We start from the raw sequence: 15,789 nt of genomic DNA, 5'->3' as shown, positions 1-15,789 counted from the left end.
CCCAGCACTTGGGAGGCAGAGGCAAACAATCTCTACACAGTGAGTTCCAGAACAGATTCCAAAGTTACGGCATGGTCACTATGGTATCTTAAAAAGCCCAGTTTTAAAATATCTACTCTTTTTTCTCATCATAAAAATATTTTAGGGTCATGCATTTGGGCTCATGCCTTTAATTCCAGAATTTAGAAGGCAGAGGCAGGCAGATCTCTGTGAGTTTGAGGCCAGCCTGGTATACAAAGCAAGTTCCAGGCCTTCCAGGACTGTTACACAGAGAATTCCTGTCTCAAAAAAACAAACAAAACAAACCATATTTTTTTTTTTGTTCTTTTGTTTCTCTGTTCTTTAGTAAAAGAAGACTAGGGCATGATAGAACACTCGCCTAGTATGCACAAGGTCTTAGATTCAATCCCTGGAATTTAAAAATATTTTACTTTACTAGAAACTACTACTACTTCACACACTCTTAAGAATGTTTAGCCCATGCTAACAAATATTACTATGCAATACTGAAAAATAGTCTTGTTTTCACTTCAATATAAAATATTTCATTTAAAATAGTTGCTTCATACATCCAGAATGTTCAACTTTCCATATAACTATTTATACTATACATGATTTCAATAATCCCCTGAATCAATGCTTTATTTCTCACTTAACAGTTTTTAGGAATTAAAACCTAAATATTAAAATCTTTTTTTCAAAGAACTAATACCTAAGTTTTCCAGTTGCTATAAAAATTTTAAATAATGAGTTGGGTGGTGGTGGCACAGGCCTTTAATCCCAGCACTTGGGAGGTGGAGTCAGGTAGATCTCTGTGAGCTTGAGGCCAGCCTGGTTGGTCTACAGAGTGATTTCCAGGACAGCTAGGACTGTTACAAAGAGAAACCCTGTCTCAAAACAAAAACAACAAAATTAAAAAAATGAAACAGTTTCTTGAACTGAAGACATTTTAGTAATAAATATTTTACTCCCTTTTACAAACAAGTATATATACAATACTATCAGATAATTATCACTTAATTTCCATAAGTAACCAAATTACAAATGTCAACCAGATGAGTTTGATGAGTCCATCAATATACACTGAATGCCTACCGCCTGCATGGACAACGCTTTGGAAATTCCAGGTAACAGAAGTAGCATGTGATGATAGAACTAGCAAGGCAGGCTGGATATATATATGCAGTATCCTCAAAAAAGGTGATGACATACAACCGCAAGCTTCCCTTGTAAGGCTGAATGCCCTTTCTATTGGATGTTTTTGGATTATACAGCAAATCCGTATCAAAGGTGGCCTAATCACATCAAAGGTACTATTAAAAATTTAAAACATCTTGAATTTTCAAATTCTATTCTTTATAGAGAATACAGTAAATTTCAGGGCATACCAGCATTGTGATCAATAATGACCTAGCATCTTTCTTCTTGCTTCATTCCACTTCTCTGAGTTACTTCCCTAACCCTTCTTCTTGCCAAACTTTATACCATATCTACAAAGCTACAATAAATTTGATTCATCAAACTGGGTGGTGGTGGCGCACACCTTTAATTCCAGTATTCCGGAGGCAGAGGAAGGCAGATATCTGTGAGTTTGAGGCCAGCCTGGTCTACAGAGTGAGTTCCAGGACAGTCAGGGTTGTTATACAGCGAACCTCTGTCTCAAAGAAAATTTGTTTCATCCAAAATTTCAATGATTTTTAACTCAGAATTCCTAGGATCTTATCTAATATATACCATTTTTCACTTGAAATATGCTCTTTATTTATTGAGACAGGATTTCATGTAGTTTAAACTCTGAACCTCTTATCCTTCGGCCTGAACTTCCTGAGTGCTGGCATTAGACTTGTGTCACATGCTTTGCTTAATTTGGTGCTGGGGGACCAAACCCACAGCTTCCTGCACACTAGACACTCAACTAAACTGCATCCCAAGCCTATAATATACTGCTTGAAGGGCTTTCTTTTTAGTTTTGTAGTCGTGTGTTACATAATGATGTTTCCCAACAGGCTCCATATGTTACAGCGGTATCATAAGATTATATGACCTAGAAATACAATAATGTTTGCCCAACAATAAAATTGCCTAACAATGTTCTTAGAACTTGCCCCTACTATGAAATCACATGACTGTACTGATCATAGTTCCTCACTGGAACTACAGAAGTCAACAGTGCTGGGATATTTACATATAGGACATTACAGTGTAAAAAATCAAATATGAAGAACATAAAAATTTTCTTAAACACTGGAGAGGTCAAGTAATAAAAACATGATAGACTTCCAGTTGTTCTTTTGAGTGTGAAATAGATAAGCTATCAATACTATGTCACACCAAGTAGAAACCACTTAAGTGACTCTAAAGAATGTCTAACCTGTCAATGAAAAGCATACAGAAGGTGTATATCACAGTATGGAGTCAAATAACATAGTAAAGGATGCACAAAGTTTTAAAATCCCATGTCTCACACTTCACTAATGTAAGCAGTTTACTAAAAATTTAAAAATTATTTAAAAGATGGAGAAATGGCTCAGTGGTTAAGAGTGCACATTTTTCTTCTAGAGGACCTTGGATAGATTCCTAGCACCTACAACAGGCAGCTGACAACAGCCTGTAACCCCACGTCCCACCATCCATTATGTCTTCTGAACTCCATGGGTACTTCACTTATGTGCATGTGCCCCCACAGAGACACATACATATATGCTTAATTAAAGATAAGAAATTTAGGACCAGCTAGATGGCTCAGTTGGCAATGGTGTCTGACACCAGGCCTGACAACCTTGGTCAGTACCCAGGACCCACACCACAGATGGACAGAACCAGTCCTGACAGTTGTCCTCTGACCTCCACACATGTACACACAAAAAAGGAACTTAAAAATTATCTATACATTTATTGTAAGTAAAGCAGAAACAATGTTAAGTAGCCTGCCACTGTTCTTTTAGATAAATGGCCTTTTCAAACGCTTTGAGAGATCTTGGGACATAGCTCAGTACTAGAATGTTTTCCTAGCATGTATAATAACCTGGGTACAAACTATAGCACAAGGTAAAATAATAAAAAAGCTTGAGATTTGGCATCAATACTGTATTTCTAGAATACAACCTAGATAGCTATGATAATACAAGTATCGTAGAGGAAGTTTTACATATTTATTCTGAAAAGTTTGTATTCTTTCATAAGCATAAAAATTTAAAAATATTGTGTAATTCTCAAGAACAAAAAGGTAGTGTTAAATATGGAAAAAAATAGCAATTACTAAAATATTTAGAATAGAACTCTGGCTTCTGTTTGCAATTGCACTCATATGCACAAATCTACTCACAGGCATAGATGTGCATACCTAAGTTTTAAAAAGTCTTTTAAAAATGGTTTTAAGTGTTGCATTTTCTTTCTCTTCCCTTCCTCCCTTCCTTCCTTCCTTTCTTTTTCCCTCCTTCCCTCCCTTCCTCCCTCCCTCCTTCCTTCTTCCTTCCTTCCTTCTTTCCTCCAAGTCTCTCTCATGTGTCCCATGAACTCACTGTGTAGCCCAGAAGACTATGCACTTCTGACTCTCCCACTTTACCTCCAAGTATTGGCATAACAGGCTAGGATTACAGGCGTGGATTACCATAGGTCCCAGTTCTACACTGTCCTGGGAATTGAGTCATGCTTCAAGTATGTTAGGCAAGTAGTCCACCAAATGAGCTCTATCCCAACCCCTTAAGTATTATTTTCTTTTTAATTATAGAAAAATGTCATTCTCTAATGGCTTGCTATTAAAACATTCAGTATAGAAGATAGTTGAGTCATTTTGTTACTAAAGCCTAGTATTTATTCAGTAGTTTGTACTTAAACACTCATTATTTAAATAAAAGTTGGCCATTCAGATCAACTTGCTACCTCTCTTACTATATTTGCACTGCTATATGAAAATAGTACAGACTGTGTATTATGTAGAGATTAATTTCTCACAGTTCTGGAGGCTAGGCTGTTTAATATCTAGATGTCAAGAGGACTAGTATCTAATAGAGACTACACTGTTTCCATGAGGTCCTTTATGTGGCATAAAGTGAAGATTAATTCTGTTTATGTGAAGAGAGTAATTCTATTCCTTCAAGCCACATATCACTGTTGAAGGAGGCCTCTTGTTGGTTCCCAGCTGCTCAGCCTCAAAATAACCACACAGAAACTGTATTAATTAAATAACTGCTTGGCCGATTAGCTCTAGCTTCTTATTGGCTAATTTTAACATATAAATTTAACCCATCTCTATTAATTTGTGTATCGCCACGTGGCAGTGGCTTACCAGTAAAATATCAGCATGTCTATCTCTGGTGGCAGCTCCATGGCTTCTCCCTGACTCTGCCTTCTTCCTACCAGCATTCAGCTTAGTTTTCCCTGCCTAGCTCTGTTCCCCTACAGCTCTGCTATAGGCTCAAAGGAGTTCCTTTATTAACCAATGGTATCATAGCATATAGAGGGAAATCCCACATCATATCACCTCCTCTCACCCCACCCTCATAGTTACTGGTTGTTTTGAGACAGAGTCCCACAACATAGTCCAGGCTGGCCTCTAGCTGAAGATTTTTCTTTTCTTTTTTCTTTTGCCTTAGTTTCTTAGTCTGGAACTATAGTCCCATACCACCTTATGCCCAGCCCTCAAATGTTTTATCAGGTCTTTGACCCTGTCGATGGAGCTTTGTCCTTATAATTTAAATGAAACCCAAAGTCTCCAGTTCTTAATATAATTATATTAGCCATTACATATCAACACATAGGAGCTGCCAAGATGGCCGGGCAGCTAATGGTATATGCCACCAAACCTGATGACCTAAATTTAATCCTCAATATCTACATGGTAGGAGAGATCCCGCTAGTGCAAGTTTTCTTCTGACCTCCCCACACATACCTATATTCACACACACACACACACACACACACACACACACACACAATAAACACATGTAAACAATTTAAAATGTTTTAAACATATCTTTTATTGTAGTTAGGCTATGTCACTTCCCTAACAGGAGATGTGCAATTCATAAACAATAATAAAAGAGAAAATTTTCCAGTCTGTGGTGATGTATAACTCTAATCCCAGCACTTGAAAGGCAGAGGCAGGTGAATCTTTGTGAGTTTGAGGACAGCCTAGTCTACAAAATAAAGTTCCAGGAGAGCCAAGGCTACGCAGAGAAACCCTGTCTTGAAAAACCAAACAAAAAACCAAAAAACAAACAAACAGAAAACCAAAAAAAAAAAAAACCCAACAGAGCAATTTCTATTATTGGAATTTTTATATTAATGGGTAGGGTGAATATTTTCTCAATCTCACATGATTAAATAATCTATTCTTAGAAAAACATGTCTAAGTAAAATTTATATTAAATTTTTACATTTTATTTAGAGTTGCTAGTTAAATGTGTGATCTACTATTTGTACTATATATTTATTAATTTATGATGCTTTGGACTGATATAAGACCTTTCATTTGCTAGGCAATATTCTCCCACTATATAGTTCTCCAATTCCTTTAGATACATGCTTAATTTTATTGTTTTATCCAAATAGTAAAAACTCCACTTTTATCCACAAACAGTATCATTTATACATAACATACACACTCTCTTTCTCTCTCCTCTTTTATGGTTGCATGGCCATGCACAAAGCAGTGGAAGGACACACAGCAGCTTCTCAGTGTGGTTGCAAAGGATGCCTGTGAAGCAGTAGAGGCAGAAGAGCCAAATTAAAAAGGTAGAGTGAGGACGAAAGAAAAAAGAGACCCCCCACAAAAAGCACTATATCTATATACAAAGGGACATAGATGTCTTAGTTTATTTTCCTATAGCATGACAAAACGCTTTAACAAACACAACCTAATGAAGAGAGGGCTCTTTTGGCTCAGTTTCAAGTTACAGACCATCATGGCAGGGAAGTCACAGTGGCAAGAGCTGGAATTACATGCAGTCAAGAGCAGACAGCAAGAAATCACACACATGCTACCGCTCAGCCAGCTCTCTTTCATCCAAACCAGAGCCCAGCCCACATTTAGTGTAGGTTTTCCCCACCCAAATCAGCTCAATTAAGAAAATTCTTTCCAGGCATGCTCACAGGCCAACCTAATCTAGACAATACCCGAGATCGCATTTCCAGGGGATTTGAGACTGTATCAAATTGATAATTAAAATTAATCGTGCATATAGACATATAAAAATGTAAGAAGGGGGACACAACCAAATCTGTCAGAGGGAGTACCCACAGAATCTCAATCCGTAGCCACTTCTGCTTTCAGCCTCTTGAAATATAGAGGCAATGGAGAATAAGTGTAGTTCTTATTATCACAGCAAAAGCTGTGTGTGTTATGTGTGCTCATGAATGTGTGTGTGTGTGTAGACTATATGACAGAAACAGTAATTAATTTAACTTTTTCCCAAGCCACAAGAGGGTGTGGGAATGTTCACACACACAGCAGACACAGACACACAGACACACAGACACACACGGGACACAGAACCACTCTGTGACAACACACGGACCCTGGGTTCGAACTTGGGACCTCGCATGCACAAGTGCTGCGCTTAACAGGCTGAGCTATCGCCCAGCTCGCTAGTTTAATTTAATTTTAACAGCAATTAGGTTTATGCAGAAGTTTGTAAACTTTCAGTAAACTGTGATGGCTAATCTTCCTTGTTAGTTTGGTGTCATTTGGAACTACCTAAGAGACAAACCTCTGGGTGTACCTGTGAAGGCATTTCCAGATGGTTTAGCTGGGGTTGAGGACCATCCTGAATGTAGCTATCTATCATCATCCCATGGGTGAGTTCCCAGACTAAATAAATTGAGCAGAGTTCTGTACTGTGTATCTGCTTCCTGGCTGCAGATACAATGTGACCAGCCAAATCACTGCCCTTCCATCACATCTTCCCATGATGGAGTACCACCCCAAACTGTGACACAAATTACACCATCTTTGGGCTTCTATTGCTGGGATAAAGCACCATGACCAAAGGGAACTTGGGAAAGAACTTTAGTTTATGGTTCCTCAATACACTCCGTCACTGAGGAAGTCATAGTCAGAGGTTGAAACTGATGCAGAGGGCACGGAGGAACACTGCTTACTGGCTTGCTCACCTTGCATTCTTTGAGCACCCAGGACACCAGTCCAGGGGTGGCACTACCTACACTGAGATAGGCCTTTTCTACATCAATCATCACTCAAGAAAAGGCAGGCTTGCCCACAGGCCAATCGCCAGTCTGGTAGGAAACGTTTGATCAGTTGAGGTTCCCTCTCCAAAATCACCCTAGTTTCTGGCAAATTGACAAAAAAGCAGTCAGCACAAGCCTTTCTTTTTTGAAGTTACTTTTGTCTGGTATGTTGTCACTTCAGCAAGAAAAGTAACAGAAACAGGACGAGATACTGAATATTTTAGTGTTTCTCAGTCATACTCGGGTTCTTGATTCTGGCTCTGTAAGAAGACAATAATCACAGCCAAGTTAGTGTGGGAGGTTCTTCTTTCTATGTGTTGCTTTCATTGGTTGAATAAACAAACTGCCTTGGCCTTTTGATAGGGCAGAACTTAGATAGGCGGGGAAAAGAGAACTGAATGCTGGGAGAAAGAAGGCAGAGGCAGAGAGAGCCACCATGGAGCTGCCAGAGTTGACATGCTGAATCTTTCCTGGTAAGCCACGACCTCGTGGTAATACACAGATGAACAAAAATGAGTTGAATTAAGATGTAAGAATTAGCCAATAGGTGGCTAGAGCTAATGGCCAGGTAGTGATTTAATTAATACAGATTTCTGTGTGATTATTTCGGGCATAAGCTAGCCAGGTAGCTGGGATGACAAGCAGCCTGCCAGCCCCGCGTGTAAACCAGCTGGGCAGTGGGAAGTGGCTCGCTCCTCCTCATTACTACACCAAATGATGCTAACTTTACTGTGAAGACAAGACCTGAGTACCCAGGTAGACAATCAGCACTCATCTGGTAAATGCTGTGGAGGAGCTCTGAAGTTGTGGATAACACCTACACCTGTTACCTGGAAGGGAAGATGGCTCTCAACACTGTATATGAGCCTTGTCCAATCAGGCTCAGAAGACCTGAGGTTTCCTAGGAACGAGGAAATTCTCCCTCAAGACTGTCAGACTCCTGAATCTAAGTGCCAGCCTGCTTTATAAATTTCCAACTTGTCAGCCACCACAATTGTATTAGCCAACTCTTAAAGTAAATCTCCTGCTAAGTGACAGGTAATGTGTGGTAGACGACTGCCCATGCTTCTCTGGAGAACCTTGACTAATGCATAGACAATACCTAAACTAATGGGCATGACTGTTCCATTAAAACTATTTACAGTAACAGCTGGTGGATGAGATCGAGCCTGGGTTTTCCTGAACCGTAGTTGTATCATTAATAAAAGATAGCTGCTTTCACTAAGCTCGTTTTAGTTTGAGATTTAAATTTTTAATTAGGTATGGACGTGTGTGTGTCAGTATGAGGGTTTGTGCATGTGAATTCAGGGCCCTCAAAGGCCCAAGGAGGGTATCAGACGCCCTGCAGCTGGAGGTACAGGCAGTTGTGAGACATTGGATGTGGATAATGGACACTCCAAGCTCTCTTAACCACGGAGCCATCTCTCTAGTCCCACATTCTAGGGTTTAAGCACTGCAAAAGGTGTGTCACACATGTAGGAAATTGTGCCCCCGACTTGGAAATCATCCTTGCTAGGACAGATAGTCTGGAACAAGTATGAGTGAATATGATCTCTAATGTTTTGGCATTATTTTCACGTGTTCTTATGTTTTTAATTATTACCTTTGGAGATTAAAATTTTCCTGCCAAAAAAAGCAGAAGTCAATTATAGGAACGTTTTAGATATTCATTTATTAAATTTTGCATGTTTTCAATAATAGTTGTTAAGGAAAATTTAAAAATTATGAAATATTAAACACAAGAGTTACAATTTTAGACACAAAAGGAATTCTTTTTTATCAAAGATGTACAGTACAAGACTTTCATAACATTTATTGCAAATAGGGATCTTTAATTTAGAAAATGGGACCTACCTATGAGTTTATTTTTATTATTATTTTTTTGTTTATTTGAGTCAGAGTCTCATAGCCCAGGCTGGCTAGGAACTCTGTAGCCCAGGCTGGCCTTGAACTTGTAATCCTCCTGCCTCCGATTCCTGAGTTCCAGTGCTGGGATTACAGGTGTGCACCACCATGACAGGCACTACCTATAAATTTAAATAGTAGATTCTCATGTTAGTTGATGACTCCAGATTCCCTTCTCTAGCTTAGGGATTAATAAAATTTTCATTTGAGAAGAAACTGGTATCCCACAAAAAATACTCATGGTGGAGAAACAGGTTTCTCAAAAGATTAAGATAATCTATAACTGAAAACGATCAATTTGCAAAAAGCTAATAGATGCCCTATCTTCTCAGCAGTAAAGAATATCTTTATGATTGCTTTTCACATACAGGAGCTTCTACGAAGGTTATATGGTCCAACGATGAAAAGAGAACAGGTAACTTCAAATGTAATATCTGAAAGAGAATTCTAAGCAATCCAGAGTATTAAACAACAATAACAACACTTAGGCCTAAGGATAAAGGACTGTATGACCATGGCTAGATTGACAGACAAGTCTATAAAGCAGAGGGATGAAGTCAGTTAAAGCCAGTGAGACACTGCCTTGGAGAAGAGATGGAAATTAATAAGAATGGTGTTGGCAAGACTTAACAGAGACACTAATTCAGAAAGGAGCCACAGTCAGAGAGGATAGATTATCAAAGACCGGCCAATATACAAATGAAAGGGGATTGAGTCTAGCTTGTTTAGAAGAGCTCTGATTTCAGATGCTTGCCTATCCAATTTTTTGCTCTGATTATTGTTTGGTAACATATAGACACTATTGTACCTACTTAAAACCATAATTTCAAGTGAAACATAAAATGTCTTTAACACAGTAAAATTTCAGTAATTGTTTGTTGACAATGATAAATTACTTAAAAATACACAGTAGGGAGTAAATAAATCTCCCCCCCCCCCCCGCCATCCCCTAACCATTCTCAAAGAAAAAAAAAAACGTATGTCAGTTGTTTTTAGATGTTACCTAGCATTAACTACACACTGGAACCTAGAGCCTGTGAGATGACTCAACAGTAGAGTCACCTGCTGCCAAGCCTGATGGCCTGAGTTCGATCCCCAGGGCACACATGATGGAGGACACCCACTCCCACAAGTCGCTCTCTGACCTCACATGCTCTCGGTGTGAGTGTCCTCCCCCATACGCACACTAAATAAATAAACAAATCTAAATGTTCTTAAACAATTAACATCTGGAATCTCTGTGAAATAGAAATCTGGTATCATATTCACCTCTCATAATAAAATCCTCAATACTGGGAGGAGATGAAGCCATAATCTGCCAAAATCCACAAGCGATCCTTGCCAGATTTAGGGCTTCTGGAGAAAAGTTCCCACTACCAGGTCTGACTGCTATAACTCAGGGAAACACAGAACACACTCAAAAAGATGTTTAGGGATCTATACAATGTTAAGTTCTAGAAAGGCAAAGGGGTGTTTTAGACAGCTAACTATGAACAATTATGGAATGCTTGCTATGTTCTAAGAACTGATGATATATCACCTCATTTAATCCTTTCAACAACACCATGACTTTTAGGCAGTATTGTGGATTTAGGTCCCTAATCCACAGGAAGAAGCCTGGATTAAGGAATTCTTAGAAAATTTAAACAATTGCTGAAGATAAAGGTAGTAAGGAGCAGGGCTGAGATCTGAACCCAAGAGTTCTGATTCTTAAGGGTGTTACACGGTCGATCAAACATAATGGAACAATTAATTTTCTTAAAAGGACAAATTAAAAGTAAATCTGTATTTAATTATATTCCCTACCAGATACTTTTCAACACCCTAAAAGGCTGACACGTGTGTGTCAACAAAAGGCAAACAAAAATCCCCTGAAGTTCGTAGTAGCTAAAATTTATTATAGTGATGATCGCAGAAATGAAACAGGGATGGTTGCCGACTGATACTCCACTTTGTTCATATGAAATGACAAATCCAAATACACACACACACACACACACACACACACACACACACACACACACATGTGGCATTTCACTTCGTGGAATTATTTGGATTCAAGGGAGTCTTTAAAACAAACAAAAAGCTAAATCAAATCAAACGTCATAAAATCCCGTGTCTTCACCAAGCTTCCAAGTTTCAGTAAGAATTTACCGTCAAACAATTGGTGCTTGGGACATCGGTCAAACTCCCTATCATTTGCGGCTTTCCCCACACTCCTTCGTATATATTAGTTCTCATTTACATCTTAGTTTACCACATTGAGAGCGGCTTTGAAAGTTTCCACTCATATACACCAGACTACGTCACAGAATTTCCTCGGTCTTTCTACATAAGTGAATGCTTGCTGCAAAACCTGTAGTTGCGCTCTCAAAGCTTATCAGCATAATTTTAAGATAGAAGTGACCTAAAAAATACGAAAAACTTATCGACTCCAAGGAAACTACGAGAAAGGTACTGTCGGAATCAATCAGGAGGCTGTAGATGGAGGGAGCGCTGTCAAACCCTACAAGGTGGGCAGGGACGCGCCGGGGGAGGCTCGAAGGGGAGGTGGGAGAAGGCAAGTGTTTGACTCGATTCCGTCAACTGTCACTGCGCCACTTGCCAAGCGCAAAGAAACAAAATCCACCCACGCAACCAGCCGGGCGGGACCCGGAGCGGCGGGCCTACTGGGGCCCGCGGCGGGCGCGGGAACGAGGCGAGCACCGTGCCCCTCGCACCCCGGGAGGTGACCAGCCCGCCCGGCCTCCCGCGCCGCTCCCGGCGCCCGCACGCCCGCACGTCGCCGACCAGCCGCGGCCGCTTACCGTGGCGCCTGGCAGCTTCCCCCGAAGCGGCCCTCAACGGCTGCCGCAGTCAGAGCACCACCCCGCGGCGGGGCACGTCTAGCCCGCCCGCAGCTCCCGGCTCCCCCGCAACGCCGCCAGTCTCGCGAGAAGCGGGCGGGCGAGAGCGCGCAAGGGGGCGGGGGAGGAGGAAGGGCGGGGCTGCCAACGGCGGCGGCCACTTGTGCGCCGCATCCGGAGGGGTGGCCGCCATTGTGCTTCGTCGCCGACTGCTCTGCTGTCCCCGTGGCCTGAGACCGAGCACACCGGGAGAGGAGGAGGAGGAGGAGGCGGTGTGGCTACGGTGAGCCTCACGCTCCCTGCGGTGTGCCAGCTGGAAGAGGGTAAAGAGCGGCGGCAGCGGTGGGGGAGGGGAGCATTGGCGTGCGCTCCCCCCCACCCCCACCCCCACACCCCGGGCCCTGGGAGCGGGGGAGGGCGGACGATGCGTGTCCCTCGGGGACCCGCGGCGGCTTGTGGCGGCGGGAGTACGGGATCGTGCTTGGTAACCCCACCTGGAATTTCGGTCAGGTTCCCAGCCCCTCGGGGTCGGTGACGGTAGACCTCTGCGTGGCCCCGCGCCGTGAGTGGCGTGACACTGGCATGAGTAGCAAAAGATGGCTCTTGAGAGTCAAACCGGGGCGAGAGGTGTAAATGACCGACTCTAGACAGGCAACGTGTGAGTAATAAAATGCTCCCTCATCTTGAAACTGCGTCGCGAAGACGAAGAGCGTACACACACACACACACACACACACTACACTGAACACTCCTTTCCCACAAAATAGATCTTAGTATATGGGAGGGAGGGGATCCGTGTGGGTAATAAACACATCCTCAAGACCAGTGTGGAAACAATTTAATAAGAGCCGGCCGGCCTCGGTTCACACACCGTTTTGTAGTTTTTAAGTACTCTGTTTAATGTTTTAAATGTCCTTATTTCTTGCTCCCTTCTGCTCCTTTTGTATCCAGAATGAAGCTACATAATGAAGATGAGCATAGAGATAAATCTCTGGTTTACAAACCCAACAGTAGTAGTATCACTAAGAAGGTAGATTCTTTGTATTTTCACAAGATAACCAGAAATGGGGTCAGTGTTTCGTTTCCAGCTCCCGTGAGTGGGAAGCGGCCGTCGGGCTGTGGCGGTGAGGGGTAGCAGTGGAATCAGGCTCTGGTCACTATCATGACCGTAGTTATTTAACCTCGTCAGATTTCTTCGTTGAGATGAGTTCCCCTGCTCCTGAGATGTGTTTTTAATGAGCTGAGCTAGTGTGTGGAGCAGTCAGCAAACACTCTACAAGGCATAAAATGCTTGCAGTGTGAATTTGTAATGATTATAAACAAACAGAATTTACCACGGGTCTATAACCAAGTATTCTGCACACAAATTGGACTTTGTGAGTTTTGTATCCACATAGGTTCACGTATGTATGGGTTTGTTTTGTTTATGTTGTATTTCATGCTGGCATTGAATTTATAATGCTGCCTAGACTGACCTCTAACTTAAGATACTCTTGCCTAAGCCTTCTGGCATTGCTGGAGTGTGCCATCAGATCCAACACCACTACACAGCTCTAGTTTTGCCCTAAATGGTACACCATTGCCTTTTTTCCCCCACACCTATAGATTTTATTCTTTATTCTTTGACAGTCATATATGTATATGTAGGAATTTAGTGTCGCCACCCTCCCCCCATTATCTTATTTTCAGTTTCATGGGGTCAGATGCCTTTTGCAGTGTAGGGCCTCAGGTATACTAAGTATGCATTATACTTTTTTATTATATAGTTTGGTCTCTGACCAAACTATAACCCCAAACCCCGATCAGGTGTCTGGAATAAGCAGGTTTGTTTTCCTGCATAACTGCAAAATTTTCCTCTGTTCTACATGAAGGTGTTGGATAATCAGCTTATACATAAGCCATCCTTAGCATTTATGTAGACAATGCTTAGTCAGTTCCATATCCATCTCACACACCTCTTTCATCTGTTCTATGATAAAGAGTTGTCCACATTTTAATATATTTCAAGAAGATAATCTTACTGCGGAAAATGTATCCAGTGGTATAAAGCACTGCTTGGTTACTAGGTTAAGGTTTCCCTTTGCAACAATGAGCTTGGCGCTCTGTCTTCTTTCTACAACTCACAGTTTAGTCATCAGACGGATGTGTAAACAACTGCTGTCTGTACCTTGCTGTAAACACTGCAGAAATGCTGTGGAGGCATAAATGGTATATGTAGACTTGGAAAATGTTGAAGGGAGAAATGCTTGCACTCAGCTGAGGAGTGGCTAGGACCTGCTTGTGGTGATGTGGTTTTAGAAGGTGACAGTGGCTCAAAGGTGAAATGAAGGGAGGTTACAGGTTGCCATGGAAACTTTCTGTAATACATCAGGAAGTTTAGTGCCCTGTGCTGTGGAATGAAGAACTGTTGTGTCCAATAAAATTGATCTAAAGATTATCTTTGTTGACAGATTGTTTTGTGTGTGTCAGAAACCTGGGAAGACTTATGTAGAATGTATAGGCTTGCGTCAATCCATGTTTTTAAGTAATAAATTAAGTATTAAGTAATGAGCTATTAAACTATTAGATCAACAATGGGCCAAATTAGATAACAATTTAAGTTGAACAAGTTCCTACTAAAGTTGATGAATCACTGAAAAAGATAATTCCATTTGAGTTCATTTATCTTTTCTGTTTTCCTGTTTTTTGATTAAACTTGTATCATTAGTAAAGTTACTGGGAGTGAACCCAAAAGGACTGAGCAGAGGTGATAAAATTGCTTTATAATTTAAGAGGTGACTGAGATTTGATGTTGTCTGATTTTAATTTTACTTTTCTACACCGAGATAAACCTTATTGTGGTCAAAGCTGGGTTTACCTGTGACTACTGGGTAGACTAGATAAGTTTGAAAGTCTGGTTTTAAGATCACCAAATCCTTTGCACCTGTTTTTCCACAGCTCTAAAAGGAGGGTAGGCTTGTAAAAAAGAACTCTAAAATGCTGAATGAAGATTGAATTGTGACATCTCAACAGCAAACCACTTCAAAGAGAATAAGTTATATCTTTTAGGGCTGTAGTACTGATAGACAATATCACAGTTAGATTTTTTGATGCTGCTGCTAAATTTTTATCTTTTAAAAGTACTTAAGAAAACCTTTAAAATATTAGGAATATCTTAAGTCTGTGATAGCTAAGTATCAAGAGAGATTTTTCTAAAAGGCCCTACAAGTTTTGTGTGTCAAAGAACTTCCTTCATTTGGCCACATTTAGCTTCCCTGCCACTTAGGTGGTGTTGGTTGATCCTTGAATCTTATTCCGAGTGATTTACGGTATGATGTTTCAGGATAGCATCTGAAGAATGAAAATAGAAGCTACAAGACCTCTTAGGATTTTTCAAATCATACGGTATCACTTGAGTACACCTCTGCATTTAAAGGATAGAAAAGTAAAAGTTGGCCGTGTTCTGTCTAGTCCAGAGCACATGGCATTGCCAACATGTGTTCTTACTGGGACATGGGAGAAATTTGTAGCTGTATTTTTTAAAATATTTATTTATTAATTATACAATATTCTGTCTGTGTGTGTCTGCAGGCCAGAAGAGGGCACCAAACCTCATTACAGATGGTTGTGAGCCACCATGTGGTTGCTGGGAATTGAACTCGGGACCTTTGGAAGAGCAGGCAGTGCTCTTAACCGCTGAGCCATTTCTCCAGCCCCCTGTAGCTGTATTTTATGATCCACAGAAGATTTAAATCATTTTAAGAATACACAATCTTTAAAATGCCAAAATTGCAATTGCTTTAAAATAATAGAAGAAATGGTACCTAAATAAGTTTGGTCACGTAATGATAATTTGTTTAAAATTGTTGAT

The 15,789-nt window shown here is 40.8% G+C and overlaps 2 protein-coding genes across 29 annotated transcripts in view; one reads left to right on the top strand and one right to left on the bottom strand.

Moving 5' to 3' along the window:
- The window catches only part of Baz2b (bromodomain adjacent to zinc finger domain 2B), a 285,451-nt gene extending 273,433 nt beyond the window's left edge, over nt 1-12,018 (bottom strand). For 11 of the 14 annotated variants that reach the window (XM_038336361.1, XM_038336370.1, XM_038336366.2 and 8 more), the window contains exon 1: nt 11,901-12,018. The gene's annotated coding sequence lies outside the window, so the exon portion shown is untranslated. The remainder of the gene's footprint in view (nt 1-11,900) is intronic. The other 3 variants (XM_038336362.1, XM_038336363.1, XM_038336364.1) reach the window with 3 other exon arrangements.
- A 61-nt stretch (nt 12,019-12,079) lies between these two features.
- Marchf7 (membrane associated ring-CH-type finger 7) overlaps nt 12,080-15,789 on the top strand; it is a 39,826-nt gene continuing 36,116 nt past the window's right edge. For 8 of the 15 annotated variants that reach the window (XR_005286180.2, XR_005286179.2, XR_005286181.2 and 5 more), the window contains exon 1: nt 12,084-12,262. The gene's annotated coding sequence lies outside the window, so the exon portion shown is untranslated. Of the gene's footprint in view, nt 12,263-15,789 lie in introns of all 15 variants that reach the window. The other 7 variants (XR_005286178.2, XM_038336386.2, XM_038336377.2 and 4 more) reach the window with 4 other exon arrangements.

Source organism: Arvicola amphibius, chromosome 7 (assembly GCF_903992535.2).
Source record: "Arvicola amphibius chromosome 7, mArvAmp1.2, whole genome shotgun sequence".
Classification (NCBI taxonomy): domain Eukaryota; kingdom Metazoa; phylum Chordata; class Mammalia; order Rodentia; family Cricetidae; genus Arvicola; species Arvicola amphibius.
This window is presented reverse-complemented; position numbering and strand designations above follow the sequence as displayed.